This window comes from Dendrobates tinctorius, unplaced genomic scaffold (genome assembly GCF_039654945.1).
Source record: "Dendrobates tinctorius isolate UK_male_01 unplaced genomic scaffold, ASM3965494v1 ptg000004l, whole genome shotgun sequence".
NCBI lineage: Eukaryota > Metazoa > Chordata > Amphibia > Anura > Dendrobatidae > Dendrobates > Dendrobates tinctorius.
Genome location: NW_027361672.1, coordinates 41,444,791 through 41,467,296, shown reverse-complemented (window position 1 = coordinate 41,467,296; position 22,506 = coordinate 41,444,791).

Sequence of the window (22,506 nt, the reverse complement as noted above, 5' to 3'; positions counted from 1 at the left end):
TCTTATTTCTCATAGTCTGGGAGTCCTTCATGTGCTTTTTAGAAAACTCTATGCGGGCTTTCATATGTCTGGCACTGAGGAGAGGCTTCCGTTGGGCCACTCTGCCATAAAGGCCCAACTGGTGGAGGGCTGCAGTGATAGATGACTTTGTGGAACTTTCTCCCATCTCCCTATTGCATCTGTGGAGCTCAGCCACAGTGATTTTGGGGTTCTTCTTTACCTCTCTCACCAAGTTTCTTCTCCCATAATTGCTCAGTTTGGCTGGACGGCCAGGTCTAGGTAGACTTCTGGTGGATGAATGTCATCCGCTCAATGCCGACTTTCATTCCCCATTGACTTGCATTGGGGTTGGGTTTCGGACGAAACTCCGACTTTTTTTTGCCCTAGTCGGACCAGTTTCATCAGACTCAAAATTTGTTTCATGAAACCCGATCCGACCAAAGTCGCTCAACTCTACTTATGACCATGTGATATTTAGTCTGTTTTTTTCAGTCAAGATAGGGTGCAGATTGTGTTAGTAATGGCGGAACGCACTAAATAAAAATAATAATAAAGTGCATTCGCCGCTCGGGGTCCACCGTGCAGAAGGCGATATAACCGCTGCTAAGTGGTGGCAGGAGCAATATGGCGGTAATATGCACAGGTTTAAACGTCACCCAGGTGCACAGAGCAATCTCTGTTAAGTCACAGAGATGCCAAATAAACACAAATACAAAGACTGAGCCTGTTGAGGTCACAGGACTCAGTATAAATACACACATGGTATCCCGTCACAGGAGTAGCCCAAGACGGCGGCACTACGTGCGTCTAGACCAAAAAAGAAAACGGATGGCACTCACCGGTTAAAATCTTCTTTATTCCAATACTTTAAAACATCGGCATAGGGAGGATGGGAGCAGGAGTGGAAATGATGACAGCCGTTTCGCGCTGCAGTAGCGCTTCTACTGGTCTCATAGGAGAGTGGGACTGGCCTCACCTCTTAACGGAGGAAGATAGCCAAACCCCACCCCCGGTGTCTAAACACATGTGCAGCAGCTACTCATGACAATTAAAATGCTTTTGAAAAACAAATGCAAAAAACACACAAATACAAAAAAAGCGGCTTATTAAAAATAAACATGTCCAATCTTTCATGACGTTGGTATTGTCAAGTGTATACCTCTTGGGGAGATCAACCGTCTTGACTTTCCCCCGATACCCCTGCGTGACCATGAAACCCCCACCACCACCTCACCGGCGCCAACTAATACACAGACACCGGTATTTTCTTTGGAATTTTTATGGCCACAGCAGCCTTTTATTATATCAACAAAAACAAACAGTAAATACTGTATCATAAATAACATAAGTACAATGACTTTAACACTGGAAGGAGAAGTCCTTGAAGCCACAAGATCATGGTGAAGTAGTCCAAAATATTGTGAACAAACACCGTCCATTTGCTCCCAGCCATTACCCCACAGGCTCGGGAGCACCAGCACACCAATAGATATTGTCCACAAACTACTTGGAGATCCGCCCTCTTCCGACGGAAAACTCCTCTTCCACCTTTCACCAGATCACGACCAGCATACCTTTTAACGAAGGAGACCCTACACACCGAGTCTCCAAAACCAATTTCCACCGACTTCAAGGACTACCCCCCTCCCCCAAAACCGCCACAACGAGGGGGCCTTGAACACCTCAATGACCCGAGACCTCCACAACCCACCATGCGACGGCCTTCTCTATGCCCTCCTGAAGGGCGAGGGCCCAAATATCGGAACCCACTGCATTTAAATGGATCCCGTCCGCCAACCAAAAATCGCCCTTGCCCTTTTCCAAATCGAAATGCTGCACGGCAACACCCCCATTTCTAACTATAAAAGCATACACCGCTCTGTTAACCTTAATCCTGGCCCGATTAACCTTCTCCAATGATCTCATGGACCGCCAACACCTGCGTGGCACAATCTCAGACCACACAATCGTGATCCCCCGATACATCAACCACAACCGTAAGCAATCTTGCTTAATGTCCTTGATCAACTCCCGAAAGGGCCGAACAGCCAGATCGTTACCCCCAGCATGAATAACGAGAATATCTGGTGCCCGGTCCAACCGGACGCACTCGTGGATCTCCAGCAACACCCGACGCCACACCAGGCCCCTAAAACCGAGCCACCGCACCACCGTCACCGTCCTGGGAAGCCCCAACTGTCTGCCTTCGCTCCTGACATTGGCTCGCAATGCTCCCCAATAAACGGAGTGACCAAAAATCCAGACCAGCAGCGGTTCCGCACCTGAAACACAAAACGACACTAACAGGAAAACATACTTACAGCATAAATTTAACGCCAACCCCCTCGAACATTTATTCGACCCCATGTACACCACAAACCAAACCCCCCCCTCAACTTAAGGCCGAACATAACTGCGTTACCGATTAGACCTCCACCCGTCAATGTGCTGTATGAAAGAGGGACCCAAACCACGCTCTGCCTCCTCGGTCGCCGCTCCTATCCTAAATGAATGAGAGGCAAATCGGGAATCATCTATCCCCAAACACCGAATGGATTTCTTAAAAACTGCACCAAACTGATACCGAGACAAACTACCCAGTCTGCGTGGCACAACAAGGATCCGCTCAAACTGGGATGAAGCTCCCAAAAATTACGCAAACACTGAACCGGGCACATTCCAGACCTGGACACGCCACCCAACACAACTCGACGGCCTTTACCAGACTGGTCCGTTTTAGACCGACGCAGCCAGAATTCAACCCCCTGAGAGGTCAATACCACATCCCTGGCTAACAAACCACCCGTCGACTCTTTATTGGGAGACACAAGCTCCCCAATCCGCAAAGCCCCAAAAAATGCAAATGAAAAGGCAAGGCGAAACAGCTTAACCTCATATCGATCCTCACAGACCGATCCCAGAACCAGCCCCAATTGCTCCAGCATATTAAATGACACAGGCCGTCTTAAATCACCCCCCCCTCGGAAACGGCGGAAACCTTTTGCCGCCTGTCTTACCAGAAATGTTTTCGTCAAATCCCTGCACCCACGCAGCCGAAAACCAAAAGACAAACCTGCCAACAAGCGTGTCACCTTCGCACGGGACCAACCTTCGCTCTCACCCCGCCCCAACCAAGACAACAACATTCCCTCTTGCTCGAGCCCAACCCCACTGGTGGGGCCGGCCGTAAGAACCTCCTCCCACATGCGCCACACAGCCCGGTAGGCCTCCCAAGTTTTCGGTGCCAATGACGATTCGATCAGTGACTCTGCGGCTCATAAGCCACCCTCCACAGCTCCTCCGGACAAATTAGACCCTCGAACTCTGCTTCTGGAGCCAAGGAACGAAAACAATCCCACTGCGAACGAGAGAGAGAATCAGCTATCTCGTTCTTCACGCCGGGCACGTGCGTCGCGGGCACGTGTGCATTCAAAGACAAACACAATAGCACCAACTGCTGCAAAACCCGAACAACTGAAGGGGACGATGCAGTAAGACCATGTGGTCACAATTAAAACGAACACGCCGATTCCGAAAATCCTGCCCCCACAAATGTACCGCCACCAGAATCAGAAAAATCTCCAACAACATGATGTTACGCACTAAGCCGGCTGTAAACAAATCCAATGCATCGTTTCCAACCACAACTGCCATTACCAACGAGCGACCGTTGTACTCCTCCAAAAAGGACTCCCAGACCGCCAAATCAGCCCTGAGCTCCGCCGACAACCTAACAAAATGATGGGGAGCCTGAATCCCCGAAGTAGCGCTAGCCAGCCTACGTGAAAAAACTCGACCCATCAGCATCACCCGACAAGCGAAGTTAAGTTTCCCCAACAGCGACTGAAGATCCCGCCACGATATTTTCCGCAACCGACACGCTCGGACCACTTCAGACCTCAAATCTTCTAGCTTTTCCTGAGGCAACCTAAATTCCCATTCAACTGTATCGATGACGATCCCCAAAAAACGCAAACACGTGCTGGGGCCCTCCGTTTTTTCGGGCGCCAATGGGACCCCGAACCGATCCGTCACCCACTCAATGGCTTGCAAAATCCTGAAACAACGTGAAGAATCTGCCGGACCAACACACAAGAAGTCGTCTAAATAATGAGTAACCGAGTCGAAACCAGAAACGTCGCACACGACCCACTCAAGAAAGGAACGTCTCGAAATACGCACCTATCCACAAAAAACCTGCCTTCCCAAAAACAGCCCAGCAGCTCACGCTTTCAGGGTGAACCAGAAGTAGATGAAAAGCAGATTCAACATCGGTCTTAGCCATAAGGGCACCACGACCACATTTTCGCACCCAACGCGCCGCCTCGTCAAACGAAGAGTATACCACCGAACAAATCTCTGGATCAATACCATCGTTAACCGACCTCCCACGTGGGTAAGACAAATGTTGAATGAGCCGAAACTTATTCGGCTCCTTCTTCGGAACAACACCCAACGGGGAAACCACCAAATCTGGAAAAGGAGGGCCCAGGAAAGGGCCCGCCATGCGACCCAACGAAACTTCCTTCCTGAGTTTCTCCGAAACAACTGAAGAATGCTCCAAGGCTGAGCGCAAATTTTTCAAAACAAACGGGATTTCAAATGGAGGACTCGGAATGCGAAAACCCTCCTTAAAACCTGAATATAACAGCCCCACTCTTTCCCTATCCGGGTACCTATTTAGATAGGGAACCATCCTTCCCAGATTCACCGGAGTCTCCCCCTTGCGAATTACCGCCCCCAACTCTGGACTTCCCTTTTTTGATACACTTTGATGCCCCGTGTGAGGCGCCATTGCAATTTGAGCAGAGGTGTTTAAATTTACAGTTGGCCCCGAACTTACACTGGCCGTCATTAAAATGCCAGCATACCCCCGCCTTGTGCGTTCCTGACTGCCCTTGACCCCCGCCACCCGTAGAGCTGGAGGTGCCGCTACTCTGGCTGGTGCTTCCAGCCCCCCCATGAAAGGAACTTCCAAACTTATTTTGCGCAATCACACGCATCCACAGACCAATATCTTTTTGGTCCCAGCGAATAGCCGGATGCACAGCTTTCCTCTGACGAAATTGCTCGTCATACCTCAGCCACGCCTGATCGCCATATACTTTGTAAGCCTCCCCAATGGTGTCCAAATAACAAAACCGCGCAGAGCAATTGTCAGGGGCCTTTTCCCCAATAACACTTGCCAAAATGGCAAAAGCTTGCTGCCAATTTACAAATGTCTGAGGAATCAGACGCCACCTACGCTTTTCTTCCTCTTCCTTTTTGCTATCCTCTTTTTTACTTTTATCCAAATTAAACTTCTCAAGAGGCAATAACGAAAATATTTCCACATATTCATCCTTCCAAATCCGCTCTTTCACCTCCTTTTTTAAATGAGCCCCCAACGAACCTTCGAAGCACACGTACACCTCGCCATGCGCCCGATCATCCAGATGCACACGACACTCCTTTTCTCTGTCGGTTTGCACCGACACCGACACTGGCTCGCCAGCGCAAGGGCCCGGCACTGCCACGCACTGACCTGACAACCCTCCGCCCTGTGGCCCGACCCACGCTGTTACCGGTGATGACCCAACAAAACCCGCTCCAAGCGCGACAGCAAACTACTCACATCCGCCAGCATATCACACATGCCCCCGGCTGACCCTGAAATGTTCAACCCAGCCTCAAACCCGACACCGCTGGAATCCGCTGAGGGCCCCCCTACCACCACTGATGAAGATAAAAGCGGGTGACAAGCAGGGGACATAGACACATACTCACCGGGCTGCGAGGTGGCTGTGTGCCCTCCAGCCGGAAAGCCTGGATTCCCCAACGCCTCGTGGACCTCGCGACTCCCAGTGGCGGACTCGCTGCTGCATTGCTGTACCCCAACACCCCCGCAATGAGGGCTGGGGTGGGAGGCCTGAACCCCTGGACTGAACCAGGCGGCGGTACCCCCAAGTCAAAAGCCTCCTGCACCTCCCGCCGAGGGTTCCTGCCGGTGTGCCATTGCATTGCACCTGGGCGTCTAGAGCCCCCCAAGACAGCTGGGAGCCCGAAACCGTCCTCCTTCACCCGAATCTTCCTGCAGCCGGCACCAACCCCGCCAGGCTGCCCGCCGGTCCCGCTGCAGCCTCAGGGCTGTAAGGTGTTGTCACGTCATCTGAAGCAGGCGCAGCTGCGGGGCCAGCGCAGTGGTGCCCCCTGCCACGGCCGGTTCCCCCACACCGCTGGGGGACGAAGAAGAACCCGGCCCTTCCACCCTGCTGGCCGCCACTCTGCTGGCGGCTGAAATACCTGAGACTGAAGAGGCAGGCCGCGTGGCACGTCCATAACCGCCGCGGCCCCCTGAAGGAGCTGGTGCAGCCTGAAGCCGGGCGCGCGCCGACTCCGCCCTCCTCCTGCCCCGGGGCGAAGGTCCGGACACCGCCGCAGGGCCCCGCCGCACCTGAGGATTCCTCCCAGGCCGCGATGCCCTGGACGGGGGGGTGAGAGTCGCGCGGCCTGGAGGGTCCCGGGAGGGGCTCCGGCGGCGACGCGAGGCCCGGGGAGCGGTGTCGGGCGAAAGCCATTCCGAGGCCTCGCCCGCCTGGATCTCTGCTCTCTCACCTCGGCCTGCACTGGTGCCCCCTGAAGCAGGCCAGCCACTTGAGCCTCCAACCATCCCAGAGGCTGACCCGCCGCTGCCGCCCGCAGTCTGTCCAGGGCCTGATCCACTCCAGACATCCCGGTATGCGTGTGGGACTGTTCTGGAGCTGGTAACGCGGGAACAGAGGGCGGGAACCCCCCAGCCCCTGGCTTAAATACCCCCTAGCTCCCCCTACCCAGTAACCCTTCCCTCCGCTAAACCTTCCAACCCCCCCGTCATGATGGCCTTCGCCCACGCCTCCTACAGGGGGCTGGGAGGCTCACTCTGGCCATTTCTTTTAAACCAGCGGATTCCTGTGCTCGAGTGCGCATAATCCATATGGCCTCTCTTTTTAACAGTAGCTTATATAAATCTCCTCCTTGTGCTGGAAGAGACACCCTTTCCAGGCCAGTAAAAGAAAGCATCTCTGGATTTCCTCCATGGAATTCCCTAACATATTTAATTAAATGTGGAACACCCTTACCTGATGCAATTGAGTTGTAGTGCTCTCTGAACCTCTCATACAGAGTACGAATGGCCTTACCGATATAAAAAGCCTTACAGCGACACAAAACAACATAAACCACATGGGTCTTTTTACAGGTAATAAAATCCTTGTCAACATGGGACACTCCTCCTATACAAAGTGTTCGACTTACATCATGGTAATTACAGAAAGGACAATGTCCACACTTGAAATTACCATGCGGAACACCCTTACTTAACCAATCAGTTTGTTGCTTCATCATGCGTTTTTTCACTATTATGTCACCCAGAGTGGTACTACGTCTGTTAGAAATAATAGGACCCCTTGCTGCCACCTCCACAATATCCTTGTCGTGCTCCAGAATGTGCCAATTCCTACGAATAGCGGATCATGTAATACCATCCATAGGGCCAAATTTAAAACTAAAAAATTTTTTTATATTTAGTCTATGGGCAGAACCACGATTATAGTCTCCTACCTGATTAACTCTATCCTTAGCCTTATTTAAAAGATCATTAGGATAACCCCTGCGGCGGAACCTATCACACAACTCCTCCGCTTGCTGAGTGTAACCCTCGTGAGTGTTATTGATCCTCTTCAATCTTAATAGTTTGCTATAGGGGAGAGAACGCGTTACGTGGTTCGGATGGAAACTATCAAACCGTAGAGCGGAATTTGTGGCAGATGGTTTTCGAAATACTTTGGTATACATCTCACCGTCTACAACATTAATTTGTACGTCCAAAAAATCTAGATCGAGATCTCCATATCTCGATGTGAACGACATATTCATTCGGTTAGACTCATTAAGATACTGAACAAATTCATCAAATGATTCACGAGGTCCATCCCATATCATGAATATGTTGTCCACATAACGAACAAAAAGTCTAATGTGTCTCAGAAAATTGTTTCCAACATTGTACACATAATCCTCCTCCAACAAAGCTAAAGAAAGGTTCGCAAAAGTACAAGCGACCGGAGTTCCCATCACTGTCCCAGTACATTGTAAAAACCAGGAGTCCTCAAATTTGAACACATTATGCTTCAATATGAAGTCCACGCCCTCACATACAAAATTGACAAAGCTATCACTTCTCTTTAGTGACCCCAAAATTTTCCTCAAAACTGTTACACCTAAATCCTGAGGGATCCTTGTGTACAGACTTTCTACATCAATAGAAACCAAGGAAAAACCTGTTTGCCACGTAATACCTCTAAGGACCCCCAAAAACTCATCAGTATCCTTAATATAAGAGGGGATGTCATGCAACAAAGGGCACAACAACCAATCCATATACTGTGACAGTGGCTCTGTAAGGGATCCAATCCCTGACACAATGGGGCGTCCTGGCAGGGTAGTAAGGGACTTATGGACCTTTGGGATATAATACCAATGGGGGCGACGTGGGAACTCCGGTAGCAATTTCTCAGCCTTTTTCGTAGACAACACACCTAATTCCACATTTTTATGTAAAAAACTCCGCAATTCATTCTTAAACCTAGTTGTCGGGTCTTGTGTCAATCTTAAATAAGTAGACGTATCGATAACTGTCTTGTGGCCTCCACCAAATACTGCTTTTTTGGTAATAGGACTACGTTACCTCCCTTGTCAACATTCCTCACAACCACATCAGGCCATTCTCTAATTTCAGAGAGAGTGCATTTTTCTAAAGCTGTGAGGTTAGGCGGAGCAATCGGATATATACAGTAATAGATTCAACATCTTTCAATACCTGTGTTTTGAATAAATCAATTACATTCCCAGGGGTCACCTGGGGCATAAACGTAGATGGCACCCCCCCTGTAAAAGGTTTGAAAGATTCCTCATCTATGGGGTGGACCGATTCTGGGGCAGTTAAATTACACAAAATCTGGGCATCCGCCCTTACATCAGCCAGTGAGTCAGTGCTGGCAAGAAACCCCAAAGGGCCCACCTGACTACGTCCATCTAGACCTACCGTGTGTGCGGCGTCGCAGCTGCGGACGCTAAGGAGAGCTGCTACTGCAGCGCGACGTGGACACTGCCGCTAAACGACAAAGCTATGATGCAAGCGCAATGTCGGATGCTAGCAGCTGTGGATGTTGCAGCAGAGGAACACTGGCGCTGATTCTAACTCAGTCCCTAACCACATACGTAATATCAGAGGGAAGGGGTTTATAATGAGTCATTCACCAGAATCATACATCCATCCTCATACACACAGCAGCAAGTAAGTCTATACTAGCACATGGCGGAACAGCCCTGCGCACCTTTTATAGCAGCCGGGACCTTTCGCAAGCCTCCAGATCTCTGAGATGGACCAATGAGATCTGGAGCGGGACCTGAGCACAAGACTCCCGATCTCCAATGGGAGATCATCCCATGAGCATGCTCAGTAGGAGGACAGAAGGACTAAAGGTACTGTCACACTTAGCGATGCACCAGAGATCCCGACCAGCGAAATGACTCGGTCAGGATCGCTGGTGCATCGCTAAGTGGTCGCTAGTGAGCTGACACACAGGCAGATCTCACCAGCGACATCGCCGGGGTCGGGGGTCGCTACTTACCTGTCAGACGAGGCGATCCTGACATCCTCCCACCCGCGTCCACGCGTCGCTGGTCTCCACAGCAGGAAGCCCAGCAGGAAGCTGATGACGAGAAACGGTCCAGGACGTTCTCGCACGATCAGCGATAACCAGCGGGGGAGTGGTCGGAGGTAAGTATCAGACATAGCGATATCACTAGCAATATCGCTATAACGTCACAAAAACCAGTGACGTTATAGCGATATTGCTAGCGATATCGCTTAGTGTGACAGGCGCTTTAGCCTCAGGAGAGATTTGCTGCAAGGCAATCTCCTCTGCAATCTCCTCTGCAGTAGATAAACAGCAGGAGACTGCAGAATGTGAGGGTCTGGATCCCTGCGGAATAAACGCAGAAATCCGACGCCTATCAGATTGTACATTAATGGGAAAAAAATGAACTGTTTTGAATTTACCAAATGGCTGCAATATACCAAAGAGTGAAAAATTTAAAGGGGTCTGAAAACTTTCTGCACCTACTGTATCTTTTCTATCTATTCTATTCTAACCTGTCAGTGTGTTTTTACTATATGCAACACATGAATTGCCGGCTTTTCAAAGGACACCGGAGCGTAAAAATTGTACAACACTCGTATGGTCCGAGCGCTGTGTAATTTTTTTCTCGCACCCATAGGCTTGCATTGGTGAGTCTGGAATGATATACGTGTACATTCACAGAATGCTGCGATTTTACACGTACGCAGACTGCGCCCGAGAAAATAAACGGTGATGTGAGCTGCCCCATACATTAACACTGGTCCGAGTGCTATGCCATGTTTTCTTGCACTACCGTATTCTACGGTAGTGTGACACCGACCTGATAGACTGCTCCAAAGACTTAACTAATTGTATAGCACATAGTTTCAAAGCTTGTTTAAATATAATTAGCATATGACAATTTTCACTTGCTTGCTATCTTTAATTTTAAAGAGTAACTGTTGTTTTAATTTTTATTTCAGAAATAATTAGTACACATGAAAATAAGCAACTTTGTAATATATCTGCTTTTTAACCTTCTGGACTGATTTTTCATGCTCAAAATTCTTAATTCATGCTGAAATTTGTATTCAGTGAAGACAGATTTTTACATTACTAGTATAGGAGATGAAAGCTGCTATTGATAAGATTTATATGATAAGATATATTATAAAGTTGCTTCTTTTCATGTATTATATTGATTTATGAAAAAAATGTAGGTGATGGTTACTCTTGAAATATTCCTATTTAGGCTACTTTCACACTTGCGTTGTTTTGCTGTGCGTTTTTTGCTGTGCGTTTTTTGCGCACACAAACGCATGAAAAAACGCATCATGCGTTTGTGTGCGTTTTGGTGCGTTTTTTTGCGCATTCGTGCGCATTACCATGCGCACGTATGCGCACCCGTAGACTTTAAAGGGTGTTTTGCTGTAAAAAAAAAAACGCATTGCGTGCGCATGCGTTGTTTTGGGGCAAGTCGGACGCACAAAAAATGCAACAGGATGCATTTTGTGCGCCCGAGCGCACACTACAAAAAACCGCATGCGCATACAAACGCGTACAAACGCATGTGTATGCGCACCTATGCGCACCCATGTAAAAGATATGGGAAAAAAAACCCATGCTTTTTTTGCGCTAAAAAACAGCGCAAAAAAACGCAAGTGTGAAACCAGCCTTACATGCAGAGGTTGAAAACTAGTCCAAACACAATAAGGCCGGGATCACATGAGTATATTTTATGGTCTGTTTATGAACTGCAATGCATAGACTGACAGCAAGTTTCTTGACTTGATCTTAACCCCTTTCTGACATCAGACGTACTATCCCGTCCATGGGACCCGGGCCCCTATGCCCATGGACGGGATAGTACGTCTACCGCGATCAGCGGCGCCCACGTGGTGAGCACCGCTGATCGCGGCCGGGTGTCAGCTGATTATCACAGCTTTATCAATTTTACAGCACGCGGAACGGTGTAAACGCACTCCCCCAAAAGAAATTCATGAAACGCTGGTTTTTGTTCATTCTGCGTCCCAAAAATCGGAATAAAAAGCGATCAAAAAATGTCACGTGCCCGAAAATGGTACCGATAAAAACGTCAACTCATCCCGAAAAAAATAAGACCTCACATGACTCGGTGGGTCAAAATACGGAAAAATTATAGCTCTCAATATGTGGTGATGCAAAAGCTATTTTTACAATAAAAAGCATCTTTTAGCGTGCGACAGCTGCCAAACATAAAAACCGCCATAAATAGTAAATCAAACCCCCCGTTATCACCCCCTTAGTTAGGGAAAAATAATAAAATAAAAAAAATGTATTTATTTCCATTTTTCCATTAGGGTTAGGGCTAGGTTTAGGGCTAGGGTTAGGGTTAGGGTTAGGGTTAGGGTTAGGGCTAGGGTTAGGGCTAGGGTTAGGGTTGGAGTTAGAATTGAGGGTTTCCACTGTTTGGGCACATCAGGGGCTCTCCAAATGCAACATTGCGTCTGATCTCAATTCCAGCCAATTCTGAGTTGAAAAAGTCATATGGTACTCCTTCCCTTCCAAGCTCTGCCATGCGCCCAAACAGTGTTTTACCCCCACATATAGGGTATCAGCCTACTCAGGACAAATTGCAAAACAATTTTTGGGGTCCAATTTCTCCTGTTACCCTTAGGAAAATAAAAAATTGGGGGATAAAAATATCATTTTTGTGGAAAAAAATGATTTTTTTATTTTCACGTCCGAGCGTTATAAACTTCTTTGAAGCACTTGGGGGTTCAAAGTGCTCACCACACATCTAGATAAGTTCCATGGGGGGGGGTCTAGTGTCCAAAATGGGGTCACTTGTGGGGAGTTTCAATAGTTTAGGTACATCAGGGGCTCTCCAAACGCACATGACACCCGCAGACCATTCCATCAAAGTCTGCATTCCAAAACGTCACTGCTTCCCTTCCGAGCCCCGACGTGTGTCCATACAGTAGTTTTCTCCCACATATGGGGTGTCAGCGTACTCATGACAAATTGGACAACAACTTTTGGGGTCCAATTTCTCCTGTTACCCTTGGGAAAATGAAAAAATTGGGGACTAATTGATCATGTTTGTGGAAAAAATACGATTTTTTTATTTTCATGCCCGGCATTATAAACTTCTGTGAAGCCCTTGGGGGTTCAAAGTGCTCACCACACATCTAGATAAGTTCCTTAGGGGTTCTCGTTTCCAAAATGGGGTCATATGTTGGGGGTTTCCACTGTTTGGGTACATTAGGGGCTCTTCAAAGGCAACATGACACCCGCAGACCATTCCATCAATGTCTGCATTCCAAAACGTCACTACTTCCCTTCCGAGCCCTGACGTGTGTACATACAGTAGTTTTCTCCCACATATGGGGTGTCAGCGTACTCAGGACAAATTGGACAACAACTTTTGGGGTTCAATTTCTCCTGTTACCCTTGGGAAAATAAAAAAATTGGGGACTAATTGATCATGTTTGTGGAAAAAATACGATTTTTTTATTTTCATGCCCTGGCATTATAAACTTCTGTGAAGCCCTTGGCGGTTCAAAGTGCTCACCACACATCTAGATAAGTTCCTTGGGGGGTCTAGTTTACAAAATGGTGTCATTTGTGGGGGGTTTCCACTGTTTAGGTACATCAGGGGTTTTCCAATCGCGACATGGTGACCGATCTCAATTCCAGCCAAAAACGTCAAATGGCGCTGCTTCCCTTCCGAGCTCTGCCATGCGCCCAAATAGTGGTTTACCCCCACATGTGGGGTATCAGCGTACTCAGGACAAATTGCACAATAACTTTTAGGGTGCTGTTGCCCTTGGAAAAATAAGAATTGAGGGTGAAAAGATCATTTTTGTGGAAAAAATATGATTTTTTAATTGTACTGCTGTACGTTATAAACTTCTGTAAAGCCCTTGTGGGTTCAAAGTTCTCACCACATATCTACATAAGTTCCTTGGGGGGTCTAGTTTCCAAAATGGGGTCACTTGTAGGGGGTTTCCACTGTTTAAGTACATCAGGGACTCTCCAAATGTGACATGGCGTCCGATCTGAATTCCAGCCAATTTTGCATTGAAAAAGTCAAACGGCGCTCCTTCCATTCTGAGCTCTGCCATGCGCCGAAACAGTCGTTCCCCCCACAAATCAGGTATCAGCGTACTCAGGACAAATTGCACAATAACTTTTGCAGTCCAATGTGTCCTGTTACCCTTGGTAAAATAAAAAAAATTGAACCTGAAGTATTTTTTTTGTGAAAAAAAGTTAGATGTTCATTTTTTTAAAATATTCAACAAAATTCCTGTGACGCACCTAAAGGGTTAATAAACTTCTTGAATGTGGTTTTGAGCACTTTGAGGGGTGCAGTTTTTAGAATGGTGTCACTTTTGGGTATTTTCTATCATATAGACCCCTCAAAGTGGCTTCAAATGTGATGTGGTCCTAAAAATAAAATGGTGTTGTAAAAATGAGAAATCGCTGGTAAACTTTTAACCCTTATAACTTCCTAACAAAAAAAAATTTTGGTTCCAAAATTGTGCTGATGTAAAGTAAACATGTGGGAAATGTTAGTTATCAAGTTTTTTGTGTGCCGTATCTCTGTGATTTAAGGGCATAAAAATTCAAAGTTGGAAAATTGCGAAATTTTCAAAATTTTTGCCAAATTTCCGTTTTTTTCACAAATAAACGCAAGTTATTGGAATGAAATTTTACCACTAACATGAAGTACAATATGTCACGAGAAAACTGTGTCAGAATCACCGGGATGCATGGAAGCGTTCCAGAGTTATGACCTCATAAAGGTACAGTGGTCAGAATTGTAAAAATTGGCCCGGTCATGAACGTGCAAACCACCCTTGGGGGTGAAGGGGTTAAAGCCTCATAGACACACATAAAGTTCGGGTATGGAGACTCACCGCCTCACTGAGTATTGTGGTCCAAATACTGACCGTGAACTATGTTCTTATGAACGCTGCCTAATTTTCACAGCTGGCGGTTTACTTTAATTGCATCTATTGTAGGCAGTCATCTGTCAGCTGAATAGCCTGGATTTCAGGCTGATATTTTGATATAGGCTAGGGTCACATATGTGTATATTCTCTCGCCCGAGGGAATCGGGTTGACTATACAAATCACATTCTGATCAGAGTTTGATTAGAGCGTGATCTGATTCTGTCAGTTCGTGGAAATCGGACTTCACTCAGATGTCATCTGAGTGCAGTACAATATTTTCCATGGACTCGATGACTTGCATGGCTGAGTGCATTCCAAATATTGGATCAAACTTGGGCATGCAGCAATTTTTATCTTCAGACCGGCTCAGTCCAAGGAAAGAATCTGACATGTGCACGGCCCCATAGAATGACACAACCCCATAGAATAACATTGGCAAAAATATGGCCATGTGCACAAGCCCATAACAGGGATGTACTGAAGCAAAGTAGAAAGACGAGAGAGACTTCCATGACTGATGAACCCAACTTACAGAGTTGCATAGACTGAATACAGGCAATGATAGGACTTCCATCCACTGATTGCAAGGTTATTTTCACTAGAAGGTTGAAACAAAAGCGCAATAGGGTCTTATCCGGGTAAAATGCTCAATTACTAAATGTGTTAAACTCACCTTCTCAAAGATAAAATAAAGCTTGTATAGTGAGTCAGCCTGCTGCACGTCCAACGGTCCACAGCGGAACCGTACCACAATTCAATAAGGAATAAATTCTTGGACTTTGAGTGCGCTGCCAGACGAATTCAATAACCACACAAGGTTAAAAAAGTTAACCCTTTAATCCCTACGCGTTTCGAAGCGTAACGCTTCTTCTTCAGGGGTAGATACCCCTGAAGAAGAAGCGTTACGCTTCGAAACGCGTAGGGATTAAAGGGTTAACTTTTTTAACCTTGTGTGGTTATTGAATTCGTCTGGCAGCGCACTCAAAGTCCAAGAATTTATTCCTTATTGAATCCACTGATTGCAAGCAGAGGTCTTATGAACCGGGGAAGTAAAGTCTAAAATATATTAGGAAATTGCATAACTTTTTAGTATTTAGTGATCAGGTTCTGTTTACAGAATAACCACAAAATATATCAAGTCAAAGAAATGGAGCCAAGAGTCTGCATTTCATTTTCTTGCTCTCCATGCTCTAAAATTCCAACATAATTATTGGCTGTACAGGTGCAATAAAAAATGCATCTTTGTAGACATATTATGTGCCAGGCATGAGAAATGTAACAGAAATTAACTGCAAATCAGAAAGAGAGTGCATGGGGGGGTGTCAAATGAAAGTGCATTAACACTCCCCCATTGCACCTCCAGCCTGATTTTGCATATGGCTTCTTCACTAGATTTTTCATGACTGTCACATTGAATCTTTCTGAATTCAAAAACATATATAATTTTTATTGGGGGTCAAATGCACATGCAGCAATACCACCGCTTCCATATGTACAAACTTGCTAACAGGTTCCGTTAATAAGTTATGTAGTTACTAGAATTGCCCATGATTCACCTACGACCCTAGACACATACATCTTTTATTTTAACAAAGATCAATTTCTAAATGTTGCAATATGTGGGAAAATATGTGTAAGTGGGTTAAGAGCTGGCTCAGGGATAGAAAACAAAGGGTGGTTATTAACCCTTTCGCACCCGAGCCTGTTTTTGCCTTCGTGACTGGGCCAATTTTTTCAATTCTGACCAGTATCACTTTATAAGGTCTTAACTCTAGAACATTTCAACGGATCCTGCTGATTCTAACAATGTTTTCTCGTGACTTATTGTACTTCATGATAGTGGTAAAATTTCTTTCATATAGCTTGCATTTATTTGTGAAAAAATGGACATTTGGAGAAAATGTAGAAAATTTTGCAATTTTCCAACTTTGAATTTTTATGCCCTTAAATTAGCAAGATATAGCACACAAAAAACTTAATAAATAACATTTCCCTCATGATTACTTTACATCAGCACAATTTTGGAACCAATTTTTTTTTGTTAGGAAGTTATAAGGGTTAAAAGTTGACCAGCGATTTCTCATTTTTACAACAAAATGTACAAAACCATTTTTTTTTATTGACCACCTCACATTTGAAGTGAGTTTGGGGGCCTACATGACAAGAAATACCCAAAAGTGACACCATTCTAAAAACTGCACCCCTCAAGGTACTCAAAACCACATTCAAGAAGTCTATTAACCCTTCTGGTGCTTCACATGAATGAATGGAATGTGGAGGGAAAAAAGAAACATTTCCTTTTCTTTCACAAAAATTTTCCTTTAGACCTTTTTTTTTTTACTTTTGCAAGGGTAAGGCCGGGGTCACACTAACCGACGCAAAATACGGTCAGTATTTTACATGCGTAATACGGATGAATGGCCCCTAAACAGTGCTCCATATGTCATCCGTAATCAAGGTGTATTTTGCGCATGAAAGCATCCGTATGTAATCCGTATGGCGAGATTTTCTCGCAGGCTTGCAAAATGGACATATAATGGAGCCCTATGACAGAAACCAAAGAATAGCTATAGACACATAGAATGCATATATATATATATATGTATTCTATGTGTATATATCTATCCTTTCGTTTCTTTATTAAACCTGTCAGTGTGAGTTTACTGTATAGTGCACTGAATTGCCGGCTTTGCTAAAAGACACCGGGTGTGTATTTCTTGCAAGTCACATGTGTGGTCCGTGTGTAATCTGTATTTTTTGCGCACCCATAGACTTGCATTGGCATACTACGGGCGTAGTACGCTGACAATCACAACATGCTGCGATTGGCACGGACCGTAGAATACGGATGAGAAATATACGGCTGGTGCGAGGGACCCCATAGAGAATCATTGGTCCGTCTAATGCGTGCTTTTAGCGCCTCTCGCTCGGCCGTATTCCTCGCCAGTGTGACCCCGGCCTTACAGGAGAAAATGGACTATACATTTTGCTTTGCAATTTCTCCTGAGCATGCCGATACCCCATATGTGGAGAATACTACTGTTTGGGCACATGGCAGGGCTTGAAAGGGAAGGAGCGCCATTTGACTTTGGGAATGCAAAATTGGCTGGAATAAATAGCGGATGCCATGTTGCGTTTGGACAGCCCCTGACATGCCTAAACAGTGGAAACCCCCAACATGTGACCCCATTTTGGAAACTAGACCCCTTAGGGAACTTATCTAGATGTGTATTGAGCACCTTGAACCCACAGGTGCCTCACAGAAGTTTATAACATAGAGCTGTAGAAATAAAAAAAGGAACATTTTTCACAAATAAATCGTTTTAGCTTCATATTTTGCATTTTTATAAGGGTAACAGGAGAAACTGCTCCATACAATTTGTTGAGCAATTTCTTCTGAGCACGCCGATACCCCATATGTGGGAGAATACTACTGTTTGGGCGCACAGCAGGGCTTGAAAGGGAAGGAGCGCCATTTGACTTTTGGAATGCAAAATTGGCTGGAATCGACAGCGGACGTCATGTTGCGTTTGGAGAGCCCCTGATGTGCCTAATCAGAGATTTACACAGAAACCATGGTGTAAGCGTTCAGTGCAGAGCGCAGGATAAATGTGCGCCAAGCCTTAAGGGCATGTCACACTAAGCGATATCACTAGCAATATCGCTATAACTAGTGACATTATAGCGATATTGCTAGCGATATCTCTGTGTCTGATACTTACCTACGACCGGCTCCCACGCTGGTTATCGCTGATCGCGCGAGAACAGGCTGGACTGTTTCTCGTCGTCAGCTTCCTGCGGCACTTCCTGCTGTGAAGACGAGCGATGTGTGGAGCCGAGCGGGAGGACGCAGGATCGCCTCGTCTGACAGGTAAGTAGCGATCCCCGTCCCCAGCGATGTCGCTAGTGAGATCTGCCTGTGTGGCAGCTCACTAGCGACCACTTAGCGATGTACCAGCGATCCTGACCGCGTCATATCACATCGTCGGGATCACTGGTACATCGCTAAGTGTGACAGTACCTTTACTGCGATCTTTGGGAGGCAGAATGAAAAAACCAATAGCCTGTGTAGAAGTAGTTTTTTATTTATTTTTTATGCCGTTCCTTGTGTGGTATAAGTGATTAGGTGACTTTATTCTTCGAGTCGGTGCAATTACAGCGATACTAAATTTATACCCGGTTTTTACGTTTGGCAGCTGTCACACACTAAAAAAATGCTTTTTATTGCGAAAACAAGTTTTTGCAACACCACATTTTGAGAGCTATAATTTTTCCATATTTTGGCCCACAGAGTCATGTGATGGCTTGTTTTTTGCGAAATGAGCTGACATTTTTATTGGTACCATTTTCGGGCACATGAATATTTTTGATCGCTTTCCATTCTGATTTTTGGGAGACAGAATGATCAAACGCAAGGAATTCTGGAATTTTTTTTTTTAATGACGTTCTGTGGGTAGTAAAATTTATAAGGCAGCTTTATTCTTCAGGTGAGTACGATTGCAGTGATACCACATTTATATTTTTTTTTACGTTTTGCCGCTTTTTCACAGTAAAAACTATTTTATAGAAAAAAAAATTGTTTTTGCATCACTTTATTCTGAAAGCTATAACTTTTTTATTTTTCCGCTGTTGGAGCTGGATGGTGGCTTGATTTTTGCGGGACAAGATGTCGTTTTCATTAATACCATTTTTATTTTGATATGACTTTTTGATCGCGTTGTATTCTACTTTTTGTCCTGCGACATGATGAAAAAGCAAAGGTTTTTCCTCCTTTTTTTTTTTTTTTCTTTTTATGATGTGCACCGAAGGCGTGAACAAGTGTGACCATTTTATAGGTTGGCGCTTTCATTTGTCTGATCACTGGTCTCTTACAATGCAATACACATGTATTGCATTGCAAGAGACCTGTCAGTGCTGCAGAGGGAGATCGCTTGTTAGACTCAGCTGCAGGCTGAGCCTAACAAGCCACCATAGCTGACAGAGTCAGAGGACATCACATGACCTCCGGCTGCCAGGCAACGCTGATCTGACTGCGGGGGGCGTCTGAGAGGTAACAATAGCAGGGGTCTCCTCCTAATCAGGTCCCGATGATGTCACCTGTCAGAGCAACGGCTCTGCATGGGAATCGCAGCACTTGCAGGCTCCTGGGGGTCCTGAGCGCTGCGAGACCACCCACCGTAGACAAACGTCAGTGCTGCACAAAGCCCAGCTAGCGCCGACGTTTAACTACTGTGGGCGGTCAGGAAGCAGTTAATGGAGCACACTTGGACTGGGTCACGGTTAGCAGTGGGGTACCCCAGGGGTCGGTATTGGGCCCGCTTCTTTTTAACATATTTATTAATGACCTTGTAGGGGGCATGGAGAGTAGAATTTCAATATTTGCAGATGATTTATTATGTATACTCCTCCTCACATGTAAAGCGCAATGGAATAAATGGCGCTATAATGATAAATAATAATAATAATAATAACACTAAACTCTGCAGGGTAATCAATACAGAGGAGGACAATTTTATATTACAGGAGGTTTTATGTAAATTAACAACCAAGGTTATTAGGGAACTGGGGGGTCTGCAATACCAAGACAGCTTATTACACTTGGGGTTATTTAGTTTGGAAAATCGAAGGCTTAGGGGTGATCTTATTACAATGTATAAATATATGCGGGGACAGTACAAAGACCTTTCTAATGATCTTTTTACTCTTAGACCTGTGACGGGGACAAGGGGGCATCCTCTACATCTGGAGGAAAGAAGGTTTACGCATACTCACAGACGCGGATTCTTTACTGTAAGAGCAGTGAGACTATGGAACTCTCTGGCATATGATGTTGTAATGAGTGATTCCCTACTAAAATTTAAGAAGAGACTGGATGTCTTTCTTGAAAAGTATAATATTACAGGGTATATACACTAGTTTCCTTAATATTACGTTGATCCAGGGAGTTAGTCTGATTTCCGTATGAGGAATCGGGAAAGAATTTTTTTCCCCAATGTGAAGCTTACTGTTTGCCACATGTTTTTTTTTTTGCCATCCTCTGGATCAATATGTTAGGGCAAGTTAGGATAGGATATGGGTTGAACTAGATGGGCTTAAAGTCTTCTTTCAACCTTAATAACTATGTTACTATGTATTATCAAAGAACTTACCAGCAGTCTGAGGATCATCCAGACCTCGATTTCTACATAGGGACATTCTAAACTTTTGTTCTATTTTAATTAAATTACTTATTTTAAATGATGTAGTGCTTTTTTAATTAAAGGAGGAATAATATATTTTTAATACAGAATCATGGCCAGCGCTAGGTTGCGGAAAATTGCGCAATCCCCACTCTCTTAGGAGCCCTCAATGTGTATCAGTGTAGTTGAGAGTGCAGCAGAACCTTTGATTTTAATGGCAATATTAATAAAACTGTCTATTCTATCTATTCCAGTTTATAATGGAAGAATGACTGCTATGTCAGATCCTTTTTAAAATGGATACTAGTGGATTTTGATGGGTCCCATTGAAGTTAACAGGGTTCTTTAAGTTTATATCAGTGATGGACTACCCTATTTTTGTGCCTAACATTCCAGGAAGCCCCATGGGACCCCATTTATGTCTTACAGTACCATACTGAGGTCTATGTCAAAAACTTTTGTTTCTGCTCAGTCCTCCTAAATGAAAATCTGCTTCTTTTTTCTAAGAAATTCTTCGTATTTCTCTCTATTTGGTTTTCTGCACTCCATCCTGTCCTCCATTTGCATCTGTTTAAGCTGTACAAATTTAGTAAGCTTTAAATCATTTATTATTGTACATCCCAGTACATTTATTCTGAGATAAATACGAATGATTGCTTCTACCTGTGTAAAAGAATAAATGGTCCCTGGATAGCAGGCATTTTTCAGAAAGTCATTGTGCTATTTGTTAGTGCCTGAGGGCATACTTTATTCATCACATAATACAGAATTCATCGCCTTTAGATTCTCACTGGATCTTTACCAATGTTGACTATTCCTTACCAACATTATAAAACGTATCCTTTTTAGCATTCACTTGCAAAAATAACTTTGTGCACAACTTTCATTTATTTAAACATGCTGTCTGACAATTTTTAGTTTATTTGGCAAAATGATCCAAATATTTTCGCAAAATATGGCAAACAACCAGTTACATTCCAACAGTGACCAACCCGTGACCACAAAATTAGACTCAGATCTGCATCTTGGCTTCTGTAGGATTCGCACACTACAGATATCAATACTTTCAATGGAGTCTGTTGGGGATCTATTATATTGCGTCTGTCATTTTGAAAGTAAGGACAGTACTACATGCAGCATTATGCTACCAGGGAAGCTTAGAGGATGGTCAATAGTGGGTGACATTCAGACAGGCATATACAGTAATACTCGATCTAAGAAGGGGCTTATAATATCATATGAATCCGTCCGAGAGATGAGTGGAAAACTGCTTTTATAACTACATATAAACATTTTGAATATCTGGTTATGCCTTTTGGCCTTAGCAACGCTCCTGCCACCTTTCAGCACTTCATCAATGATGTTTTTTGAGATTTTTTGGATCCATTTGTTGTTGTTTATCTCAATGACATTCTTAAATTTTCAGGTACCTTGGAGGAGCATTGAGACATGTCCAGTTAGTCCTGGAACATCTACAGGGAAGCCATCTCTATATCAAAACTCGAAAAATGTGAATTAGAACAAACCAGAACTCAATTTTTGGTCTTAGAATAAGGACTGGTTTTTTGTCCGAAACGCGTCCAACTACACGTCCTGATGCGTCTCTTATCATGATGGAGAATCTTATGATTTTTTAAATTTTGGAATAAAGGAATAAAATTTTTTTTTATCTAATTATTGATCTGGATGCTGGAATTTTTTCCATATTTCATCTCCGCAGAAGGTCTGAGCATGGATCCCAGTAAAAT